Source organism: Chiloscyllium plagiosum, chromosome 16, assembly GCF_004010195.1.
Source record: "Chiloscyllium plagiosum isolate BGI_BamShark_2017 chromosome 16, ASM401019v2, whole genome shotgun sequence".
Lineage (NCBI taxonomy): Eukaryota > Metazoa > Chordata > Chondrichthyes > Orectolobiformes > Hemiscylliidae > Chiloscyllium > Chiloscyllium plagiosum.
The window spans coordinates 56,258,328-56,269,610 of record NC_057725.1 but is presented as its reverse complement, the minus strand read 5'-3'; the positions used below and the strand labels follow the sequence as shown (position 1 = coordinate 56,269,610).

The window sequence follows — 11,283 nt, the reverse complement described above, 5'->3', positions numbered from 1 at the left end:
GGTGGAGTTTACCATGCAAAACATGCCCTTTCCTATATTTAATACTACAAAGCACTCAATCAGCTGTACAACACCTAGGGATAACCTGAGATCATGAAAGTTTCTTTAAGAATACATGGTTTTCTTTCAGTCTTAAAAGTGGTGTGCTCAGCATTGGTAAGCCTCTCTCAGCGAGTAAATGAGCAGTATATCTCTAGTTTGATTTGCTTCTTGGATTGCATATTTCTCTTGTTTGTGGTAGAATGTAATTTATTTAGTAGTGTGTCATTGTGACTAGGCCAATGATTTCCTCGTCCATCTTTGTGTTATTATCAGTGACATCTCTGTCAATGTCTCTCAGTATGTCCCTGTGCGTCACCGGCTCAGATTTCCCTGTCAGTGTCTCCCAATGTGTGCCTTTGTGACAGTGGCTGTGCTTTCTCATTCAGTATCTCCCAGTTAGTGCCAGAGAGTAACTGACAATCATTTCTCAATCAGTGTCTCCCAGAGTGTACCATTGTGTCACTAGCTGCAGTAGCTCCATCAGAGTCCCCTAGTGTGTACATTTGTGTCACTGGCTGTGAGTTCTTTGCCAGTGTGTGCCTTTGTGACAGTGGCTGTGATTTCTCAAACAGTATCTCCCAGTCCATACCTTTCTGAAACTGGCTGTGATTTCTCAGTGTCTCCCAGTGTGTCTGCCTTTGTGACAGTGACAGTGATTTCTCAGTCAGTGTCTCCCAGTGAGTGCCTTTGTGATAGTGGCTGTGATTTCTCAGTCAGTGTCTCCCAGTGAGTGCCTTTGTGACAGTGGCTGTGATTTCTCAGTCAGTATCTCCAAGCGTGTGCCTTTATGACAGTGACAGTGATTTCTCAGTCTGTGTCTCCCAGTGAGTGCCTTTGTGACAGTAGCTGTGATTTCTCAGTCTGTGTCTCCCAGCGAGCGCCTTTGTGACAGTAGCTGTGATTTCTCAGTCTGTGTCTCCCAGTGAATGCCTTTGTGACAGTAGCTGTGATTTCTCAGTCAGTATCTCCAAGCGTGTGCCTTTATGACAGTGACAGTGATTTCTCAGTCTGTGTCTCCCAGCGAGCGCCTTTGTGACAGTAGCTGTGATTTCTCAGTCTGTGTCTCACAGCGAGTGCCTTTGTGACAGTAGCTGTGATTTCACAGTCTGTGTCTCCCAGCGAGCGCCTTTGTGACAGTAGCTGTGATTTCTCAGTCTGTGTCTCCCAGTGAATGCCTTTGTGACAGTAGCTGTGATTTCTCAGTCTGTCTCCCAGCGTGTGCCTTTGTGACCGTAGCTGTGATTTCTCAGTCAGTGTCTCTCTCTTTCTCTGTCCCTTACCTGTCTGATAGCATATTTGATTCTCTCTCTCTTTCTCTGTCCCTTACCTGTCTGATAGCATATTTGATTCTGTCTGTCTCTCTCTCTTTCTGCTGCCATGTCTCTCAGCCTCCCCCTTATCTCTGACTGGAAGTCCGTGTCTGTCAGTGCTACGCAGGGCGGTCCCTGCGCAGTTGGATGACCCTGAATGGTTGTGCTGAAAGCGGTAATTCTTTCATTCAGTTCGGAGGCTCCGGAGCACTGGAGCCGGGCAGAGGACAGCTCCGTCCGGGAAGTGCCGGAGTAAGTTATTACTGTAGCGAGAGCTTTGGCACCGCAGAGAGGCCGGCACTCACTCGCGAGGTTTCCCGGCACCGGGAGCAGCCGGAGTTTTTGTTGATCTGTAGCGGGAGCGGACTCGCTTGGCGGAGCTCCGCCAACAACAACTTGCCTTTAAACAGCGCCTTCTGAAACGTCCCGCGGCCGGTGGGACGGGGGTGGGGGGAGGGGAGGGGTTTTGGGGAGCTACATCTTGAACAAACACGCTCACCCTCCCGAACCTTGGCAGCACGACTGAGGCTGGAGAGCCCGGAGGGTTAACACCGGGGAGCCCGCTGAGTCTCTGCGGCAGGATCTTGGGATAGAGGCACCGCAGAGGAGAGAGAGAGAGAGAGAAGGGGGAGCGCTGTGATAGCCGGTGGCGCTCAGCTAAACCCGGGAGGCACTCGGCACACTTCCCAAGTAAGTGCTCTTCCAGGGAATAGCGCCGAGAGAAATTGCAAAACGTACAACTGCATCTCCTATAATTGCCCGTCAGTGCAGTCCCGGACACAAGACTATGCCAGTCCCCCAGCTTGAGGCGAGATAGTTCCACATCTGAGTTAGCTTCCCATTTTTTTTTGGTAGGGGAGATGTGGGGAGGGAAAGAGAATGTCTTGGACTGCGATGGAGTTGATAGGGCTTAGGAGGCTCGTTATTTGCTCGATCCTGTAGCTGCTGAGAGTTATTTGGTTGGGCTTTGTGCCTGGTTAGACGCCGAACATATAGGGGATTGTCGCGGCGGATGCACTCGCTACATTTCGGTAGCCCCCCTCCCCTCCCCCCCATGCTGGGAGAGAGGGGTTGTTGCAAGATTCTCTGCATGTTTTACAGGGCTTCAGAGCTGGCGTGCTATGTCCAGTGGGTTGTATTAAGCAGGATTCTGTTCATATGTTTGGTAGGAATCGTGCACTGACAAAGGGTCAGTGGAAGGCAGCATTAACTCTTGAGTCTCCTTCCACTGATGCTGAGTTTCTGCACTTTCTGTGTTTCAGATTTTCAGCAATCCTTTATGTTTCCAGCTTTCCATAGTGTTGGTCGGAAGGAGAGTTTAATTGATCGTCTTTGCCGCTGTAGTTCGGACAGGATCCCTGTCCTGTGTGACTGACACTTCCTGACCATCTCCTGTAGTATTGGGGGGGTCACTATTCTGCAAGCTGGTGGAACTGCCGTGGTCAGATTTCAGGCAGTGTCGCTGTCCTTTACATTCCTGTATTCTGGAGATTTACCCCTGTTTGGGGAGACTGTCCCGGGTCTGATGAGCCGCGATGGCTTTTGAGTTTTGGGGTTGGGATCAGAGACGGAGAGATTGCTTTGTGTTCATGATTATAAACCATTCCCGGGAGACACCCGCAGCAGTGGCAGCGCCGAGCCTCAACCACTGGCTTCCCCGGGATAACTCGGCTGAACCGCTTGGAGGTGTTAAATAACGCCCATGAACCCACGGTAACCTTCATTCGTTGAATAGAGCGTCAACTTGAATGAATGAGGTACTCCCGGTCTAATCGTTCCGCACAGTGTTCAAACAAAACAGCAGGACTGTCGTTCAGAGTACTGTTATAGCACACTGAGGTGACCAACTTTCGGATCAAAGATTTCCTAATGGAAACCAATTCTACAAATATTGTTTTTTTCTCTCTCTGCAGTCCAGAGCTCCATTAATCTTGATCTTCTAGGCCAATTATGTTAAGGAAGTAGGGGAGGGCGTAATTGTGATCGTTTCTAACCCTCTGTTGTGAATTGAAACATGCGGGTACTGAAAGGTTCACGCCAATAACAAAAATATTGAATAGGCTGGGGTCTATCTGCTCCAGTAAGGAGGGCAGGAGCGAATTATTCCCCAGGTATTAGCAAATCCATGTAATACATTAATTTGGAAAATAGTTGTGATTACCTACATACAATATAAGGGAAGCATATGAGGGAGAAGGGAATGGGATATATTTATAAGATTAGATTTAGAAGGTTTTGATTAAAGGGACATAAACGTAGGTCTGATCTGTTGGCTCAAATGACTCATATTTGTTCAGTAATACGCCACGCAGGGTGACTCTGTGCTGCCTGGGGTATGTGCTCTTGGATATCCCCAGATGGTCATGATTTGTACTTGGAACCTGTCAGATTCGAGAGTTCGCGCAATGCTCCAGCGGACAGATGACTGTCGGTTAAAACATTGTCGAATTCATTTGAGTGAACTAAAGCGTGTGAGCTTTCAATCCTACTCCAGGGGCATCTCGCTCAGGCGTAACAATGAATCCTCAAAGCCATCTCCAATACATTGTGCATTTTGCTTAGCTCCATTTCGAATGCATTACAGATCAGAACCCTTACCACCAAGTACCAAGAACAAAAATCTATCTCTGAAGTTTTTAGTAGCTAAGTCACAGTCATAAATCGGTCCAAACTAGAGTTGTCTTTTTATTTAAAAGGAAAGCTCTAACAGAAATGCTATTGTGAATCGATTTATACAATCAGATCTTTCATCAAAAGGCTATATGTTTCTAGTTTTATTTTCTAGATGGGATATTCCAGTCTTAGTAACCGTCTTATGTCGAACTGCTAACTCTGTTCTTTTTGCCACGATCTCAAACTGATGCATTACAATTACCGATTCCCGTTCAGAGATCTACCTTATTAAGACTCGCGTCATTTTGAGCCCTCCTATCAAAACCACCTTACAATCTTCTTTGTTCCAGAGGAAAGCAAAATGTCCAATTTCTCCTCGATCATCTTTCCTAATTGAAGTGGTTCAATCCTGTGTGAGTGCTGTAGTGTCAGAGGTGCCATCTTTCAGATGAAATAATATTGGGAAGCACCATCTGCCTTCTCAGATGGATACAGACAATTCAGTACCACCATTTCAAATGATCTCTGCTGTCCTGGCTAATATCTATCCTCCATACAATGTTATAAATACAGTTGATTTGTCATTCATAACTCAGGACATACATTGGCTGCAATGTTTCCTATACTACCACAGAACTAAACTTCAAATGTTCGTTGTGGTGTCCTGAGTTATAAAAGGCACTATGTTATCTCATGCCTTTCTTTGCTCTTAATGCATTGGAAATATATGAAAGAAATGACCCAATGTCTCATTTGCTTCATGTTGCAATTGAGCTGCATTAGCCCAAGTGCGGAACAAGGTCTGGTTGTCACAGTGAGAGCAGCGACAAAGTGTGTTCATGTTCAAGAAGAGGTATGAGATGGAAATGGCAGCAATATATAGAGCTATATCTCATTAAAAGCAGCAACATCACTCCAGGTAGTAATGACACCTGAAACCTACAGTTTACTGTTTCAAAACAATATGCTAAGTACAACCAATTAAGAATTTCATCGCATTCAAATTATTTTTACTTCAAAGAGTACACCAAACCTTTGTTTTTACTTTTTGTTCCTTCTCTATTGCTTTTTGTTATTCCCTTCATTATGTTTTTCTTTTTTTTTGTAATTTACATCTCAACACTGTAAAAGGACAAAATTACCATAGACAAGGCAGTTTATAGATAACCTATGTATGGTATTAGCATTTTGCACAAGTTTACCTTCCAACCTTTTATAGTAACATACTCAGTGAGGAAAATATAATCTGCCTAAGTGTGCACACTAACTACATGGTGTTTACTATATATACTGGTGTTTGCATTAAGTCCTACTAATAGTTATATGGGTTTAGGAAAATGCTAGGGTCCAAGTGCAAAACATCAGCCTCCTCATTTAAAGAGTTGATCAAAAGCATTGCGGATTGTCATGGTGGTAATAAAATAGTGAATATCAATTCTTAAAATTCTAACATCTGTCTTTTCATACTTGAACTCTCATGAACTGAAACTGTTTTAACATTGAGAAAAACTTAAATGCAACAGCCTTATCTGACCACACAGTCACTAAGCTCTGTCAAAGAACAACCAATATCATCTAAACTAAAATTTATTTTCATTAAAATATACTGAAATTAGTCCATCCAATCAGGCATAAAGAAACCCCATCTCCTATTTTGCTTTATATTTGAGTAATAAGTTTCACGTCATCGGGAATGGACAACAACTTCTCCGGTTGTTAGGCATGCAAACAATGAGCTCAGACATCAAAATGCACAAATCAACTTATATTTCAGGAAATTGCATTTGGCAGAACCGAGGAGAGAGATTTATGACTGAACCAGCTGGAGATGGTGCTTTCTTGACATCTCAAGAAGGAGAAATGTCCAGTGACAGAATTGATTCAAATGGAAATCAAAATGTTTGAGAAATCAAAAGACAATTGAAATATTTGCTACTGCTGCAGATACAACACATCAATTAAAAGACTGTAGTGCTGAAAATGTGTTGCTGGAAAAGCGCAGCAGGTCAGGCAGCATCCAAGGAACAGGAGAATCGACGTTTCGGGCATAAGCCCTTCTTCAGGAAAGCCCTGAAGAAGGGCTTATGCCCAAAAGTTCAATTCTCCTGTTCCTTGGATGCTGCCTGACCTGCTGCGCTTTTCCAGCAACACATTTTCAGCTCTGATCTCCAGCATCTGCAGTCCTCACTTTCTCCTAAAAGACTGTAGTCCCAGGTTAAAACTGTGCATCATGCCTCATTTGTGGAGCTTGTCTAACCCATATGGTCAACAAATTCCATGGCCATTTTAAGGCAGGTTTTCTCTTCTTAACACCATTTCATCCCTCTAAGGATTATAGGCTGTATATTTCTTTTATACTAGACAGTTTCCCCTTTTAATTTTGTATCTATTTGAGTGTATGCTTGATTGCTTTATTTTTTAATTATTTTCTTGGGATTAACAGGTTTTAAAAGTCTTCTCTTTTTCACTCAAGAAAATCTTGTAATTGGCTCCTTACTGATTCAAAAGCCTTGGATATGACATTTTTATTATATGGCCTCTTTCAAAAAAGAACTTACCTTTTTTTATTCATTCACAGAATAAAAACATCACTGGCTGGGCCAACATTTATTGCCCATCCCAAATTTCCAAGAAGGCAGTTAAGAGACAACCACAACACTATGGGTCGAGAGTCCCACATAGGCCAACCAGGTGAGGAGGGCAGTTTCCTTCCCTAAAGGGCAAAAGGGAATCAGACTGGCGTTTCCACATCAATCAACTCATGGTCATCATTAGACTTGCAGTTGCAGATTTTTATCGACTATATGTTATTGTGGGTTTTTAACCCAGGTCCCCAGGACATTACCTGGGTACCTGGATTAATAGTGCAGTGATAAAACCACAAGACCATCACCTCCCCAGTTGAGGAGGTTGACAGGTAAGGAGCTCACCCTTCCTCACCTGCTTGCAACAGGGATATACACATGGATCTGTGCTTCTCCTTCAGAATAGTACTGTCAGAGCTTTACAGTCAGAGATGTCATCTTTAAAACGAGACATTAAAATGTTTAAAGTGGATGTATAAGTTCCCATGTCAAAAAAATGTGACGCTGGAAAAGCACAGCAGGTCAGGCAGCATCCAAGGAGCAGGGGTATAAGTTTAGCATCCAGAGTAGAATAGGGCATTGTCCAAGCTCCCTATTCAGTACTCTAAAGAAAAGGAACTGGCCATTTACCTTACTGGAATTGTTAAAACATAGTTCCAGACACACTGTCTTCAGCTCAGTTCTTTTGCTCATTGAGGCAATAGCAACCACTATCAAATATCAATGGAACCAGTTAACACCACTGGAATGTGGACCTACAAACTCTGGTTACCAGACAGATACCTGCTAATGATCAATACTAATGAATCAGAGTCGGGGAAAGAAAAAGCTCTACAATTGAAAATAAGAGTATCATATCACTCCTCAAAAGTTATTTGGGATTAGTCTGTCCAATGATCAATTGCTATGAACGAGCAAATGCTACAGCTGAAGTCATTTAGAACTTTAAGTGATGGGAAGGGATTGTGTTGTATAAGATAATGGTTTAGAAGGGGATAATGTTCACGATACATTGGCACTGTGCATTCCACAGTATTGGTAGAGACAAGAAGTTATAGTTCCTAGAGTAAACAGATGTATTGGTATCAGCTCGCCAAGGTGCAATTAATTATGCCTGACCAAATTTATTTCTATATTGCTATCATACAATAAGCCTGCTTGCTATCTGAGAACAGTGCCTGCTTTGTAGCTATTCTATGGTGTCTTATCCTCTATCACTAATAACTAGATAGGCCGAGGTCAGAGCAAAGACAGAAGAGGCTTGGAGTAAAGTACCTGAAACAATCCTTATGCTGCACAACACAATGGGAGAAGTGACAAATACACAAGATATCAGGAATGGTCAATTGTGCAAATTACATGAGGTTCCAACATTACAAATCTGATGCCCACTCCAAGGAAAAGAAAGATAGGAAGCAAATGAGGAAACTGTGAGTTTATCACCTTTAAGAGTATTATCACTTTGAAAGGGGAGGCAGTGATGTAGTGGTAATGTCACTGGGTTAGCAATCCAGAACTCCAGACCAATGCTCTGGGCTCATGTTTTCAGATCCCTCCATGACAGATGGTGCATTTTGAATTGATTAAAATATCTGGAATAGAAAGAGCGGGCCTCATGGCAACCATGTAACCTCTGTAGATTATATTTTTTAAAAACCTTAATTTTACTATTGTACTTTAGGGAAGGAAATCTTCCATTCCTCACCTGGTCAGACCTACATGTGACACCAGATGTGCAGCAATGTGTTTGACTCTTAACTGCCCTCCAGGCAATTTGGGGTAAGCAATATATGCTTACCAAGGCAACAATACCCAGCTCCTGTGAAAATAAAATAAGCGGCATAATCAGGCAGCACCGGAAATGTGATTATTGATAAAGTGAGACAGTAGCAGCCATGGAAATAGCAAAAAGGCAAGTTTGAACTCTAAAAGCAAAACTACATTCAGGAGCTGGTATGAAGTACAGGCAGGAGTGTGACCTTGGAAAAACGGGGAAAAGAAACAGCCACACATAGAAAATGCTAAGTAAAGGAGGTTCTATAGGGAGAAACTGAGGTTCTGGAGGTAGAGTTAGAGATTCATAGAGATATAGAATATGGAAACAGACCCTATGGTCCAACTCTTCCATGCTGACCAGATATCCTAAATTAATCTAGTCCCAGTTGCAGCATTTGGCCCATATCCCTCTAAACCCTTCCTAATCATGAACCAATCTGGATGCCTTTTAAATATTGTAATTGTACCAGCCTCCATCACTTTTTCTGGCTCCTCATTTCATACATGCACCACCCTCTGTGTGAAAAAATTGCTTCTTCGGTCCAACCAGATATCCTAAATTAATCTAGTCCCAGTTGCAGCATTTGGCCCATATCACCAGCCTCCATCACTTTTTCTGGCTCCTCATTTCATACATGCACCACCCTCTGTGTGAAAAAATTGCTTCTTCGGTCCATTTTAAGCCTTTCCCCTCTCACCTTAAGCCTATGCCCTCTAGCTTTGGACTCCCCCACTCTGGAAAAAAGACCTTGGCTATTCACTCTACTCATGCTCCTCATGATTTTTGTCTGTTTTTCTCCTTTTTAAAGTGTCATTGTTTTGATCAATTTTTCCCCCAAAGCTCCAAAACAGTGCAACTGCTTATAAAACAGTAATTACTGCTCCTAGAATTCAAGGAGATCAGCTCCAAAATTGAAAATACCTCAAAAAAGGAGCAGCTCTGACAGTCTCAATATTTTCTCATCTTCCATCTTAGATTAGCCAGATCCTTTTTTCCTAAAGGGAAAGCAAATAACTATTAAAAAAGGTACACAAACCAGAAAGTGAAGGCAAGTGATAGTGAATGAAGTTCTGTCTTCCACAATGAGCATTAAATGAAACCGGGCTATAGGAAACCATGATTTTTGAGGCTGTGAATTCCAACACCATAGCTTTTTTTTTCTGTACAAAGCATTGATGTGGCACCTTATCAAATGTTTTTTGGAAATCCAATTACAATAAACTCAACAGCCGAGGTTCTTCATCAAAGTATTCCAATAAATTGCTTAAATATTATTTACCTTTTGCAATACTGTGTTGAATATTGATGGTTACCTATAGCAATCTTAGTAACAGTTTTATCATCTTTCTGATGATGGATGTTTAACCAAATTACCTGAAATGTCATGCTTTCTGATTCCTTCACTTTTTGATTAAAGGATTTGTGTGCATACTGTATTCTGATGGAGGGTTTTCCAAATCTTGGAAATTCTGTAAAATTAAATCCAATCTGAGTCCTGTTTTAGAGGAGCACAGTGGTTCAGTGGTTAGCACTGCTGCCTCACAGCACCAGGGGCCTGAGTTCAATTCCTGCCTTGAGTGACTATCTGTGTGGAGTTTCCTCATTCTCCCATGTCCGTGCGGGTTTCCTCTGGGTGCTCTGGTTTCCTCTCACAGTCCAACGATGTGCAGGTTAGGTGGATTGCCATGCTAAATTGCCCATTGTGTTCAGGGATGTGCAGGCTGGGTGGATTGACCATGGGGAATGCAGGATCACAAGGGTAGGATAAAGGATGGGTCTGAGTGGAATGCTCTTCAAAGTGTCACTGTGGACTCGATAGGCCAAATGGCCTGCTTCAATGCTGTCGGGATTCTATGACTCAACCATCTCCCTAGCCACTTTAATTGAGTAGTCATGAATATAGCAATGCAAGCTAAAGGAACAGCAATGTTATGACAGTACATATTTAACATACCTTTACAATAATAAGATGAAACAACACATTGTGAAGAAAAAGTAAAGGATATAATAGTTTCTAGCAGCTTCAAGGTCAGCAAAGGACTGTACAGAATACAATAGACAATAGAAAATAGGTGCAGGAGTAGGCCATTCTGCCCTTCGAGCCTGCACCACCATTCAATATGATCATGGCTGATCACCCTTAATCATTATCCTGTTCCTGCCTTATCTCCATAACCCTTGATTCCACTATCCTTGAGAGCTCTATCCAACTCTTTCTTAAATGAATCCACTGCCCTCTGGGGCAGAGCATTCCACACAGCCACCACTCTCTGAGTGAAGAAGTTTCTCCTCAACTCTGTCCTAAATGATCTACCCCGTATTTTTAAGCTGTGTCCTTTGGTTCGGGACTCACCCATCAGTAGAAACATGTTTCCTGCCTCCAGAGTGCCCAATCCTTTAATAATCTTCTATGTCTCAATCAGATCCCCTCTCAGTCTTCTAAACTCAAGGGTATACTCAAGGTCGCTCCAGTCTATCAGCGTAAGGTAGTCCCGCCATTCCAGGAATTGACCTTGTGAATCTACGCTGCACTCCCTCAATAGCCAGAATGTCTTTCCTCAAATTTGGAGACCAGAACAGTACACAATACTCCAGGTGTGGTCTCACCAGGGCCCTGTACAGCTGCAGAAGAACCTCTTTGCTTTTATACACAATCCCTCTTGTTATGAAGGCCAGCATGCTATTAGCCTTCTTCACTACCTGCTGTACCTGCATGCTTACCTTCATTGACTGGTGTACAAGAACACCCAGATCTCTTTGTACTGCCCCTTTACCTAAATTGATTCCATTTAGGTAGTAATCTGCCTTCCTGTTCTTGCCACCAAAGTGGATAACCATACATTTATCCACATTAAACTGCATCTGCCATGCATCTAACCACTCACCTAACTTGTCCAGGTCACCCTGTAATCTCCTAACATCCTCCTCACATTTCACCCTGCCACCCAGCTTAGTA

The 11,283-nt window shown here is 42.9% G+C and overlaps 1 protein-coding gene across 5 annotated transcripts in view; it reads left to right on the top strand.

The window, feature by feature from the left end:
• The first annotated feature begins 1,506 nt into the window (after positions 1 to 1,506).
• The window catches only part of syt12 (synaptotagmin XII), a 206,552-nt gene continuing 196,775 nt past the window's right edge, over positions 1,507 to 11,283 (top strand). For 2 of the 5 annotated variants that reach the window (XM_043706171.1, XM_043706170.1), the window contains exon 1: positions 1,508 to 2,042. The gene's annotated coding sequence lies outside the window, so the exon portion shown is untranslated. Of the gene's footprint in view, positions 2,043 to 11,283 lie in introns of all 5 variants that reach the window. The other 3 variants (XM_043706175.1, XM_043706172.1, XM_043706174.1) reach the window with 3 other exon arrangements.